Source organism: Penaeus monodon, chromosome 27 (genome assembly GCF_015228065.2).
Source record: "Penaeus monodon isolate SGIC_2016 chromosome 27, NSTDA_Pmon_1, whole genome shotgun sequence".
NCBI lineage: Eukaryota > Metazoa > Arthropoda > Malacostraca > Decapoda > Penaeidae > Penaeus > Penaeus monodon.
The window spans coordinates 23,101,197-23,102,251 of NC_051412.1; positions in this window are offsets into that span (position 1 = coordinate 23,101,197).

Here is a 1,055-nt window from a genome sequence, read left to right on the forward strand (position 1 = left end):
TTTTTCTCATGCGACGAAAACCCAAAGAAGAATGTATACATTCTTCTTTGAAATGTATATATAATTATATGTACATACAAATAAAATTCGTATATAAAAAAATATGATGACATCTTAGTTTCATAAAATTTTCTAACTTCAGAGGAAAATTCTCTTTTCATAATAATTTCAAACTTCAGATGAGAACTCACTCTCAGTATACTGGTTCCGGTATGGCTTGACAGAATACCCGCGTCTTGGCACAGTCAGACTCTCTGATTCGCCTTCATATGATGATGGCACTACGTACTATCATACTCTGGCTTTATGACTTCAGATGAGATCTCCCTCTCGGATTACCCGGGGCCAAAATGGCTCGACAGAATACCCGCGTCTTGGCACAGACTCTCTGATTCGCCTTCATATGATGATGGCACATACTACTATCATACCTGTCTTTCTGACTTCAGATGAACTCCTTCTCGAATACCGGGTCCGGTGTGGCTCGACAGATACCCGCATCTTGGCACAGTCAGACTCTGTGATTCGCCTTCATATGATGATGGCACATATTTACTATCATACTCTGGCTTCTGCCTTCAGATGAAATCTCCCTCTCGGATGAAATTTCTGATTCAGTTTCGTATGATAATGGCAGAACTTCATTTTGCATGTCTGACTCATAATGATATGTACCCTCAATATCCATGGCTGCTGCAGGGAAGAAGACAGTCTTCCTTACGATTCTGCCCTCTCCTTGTCGCCAGGAGATGTGGATTCTCAGGAAGTCAGCTGTGCGGCGTGTTGAGATACCCTTTTGGAGTGAGAGCTGTATATTATAGCTACCCTTTGGCAATGCTAACTCAGCAAAACCAGTCTTCTATCCATCTTTCCAATTAAACCGGATCTCCTTCAGAGGCTTGTCCGACCTTGGCTGCCGGAAATTTTATTTATCAATTTGTACTGAATTTATCATCATTGGTAGGGGAATTTTAAGTAGTACGTTGATACCGTGAAAAGAAAAAGATTTCCATAGTACATAATAAAACTAAATAATACCCAAGAACTATGTGTAT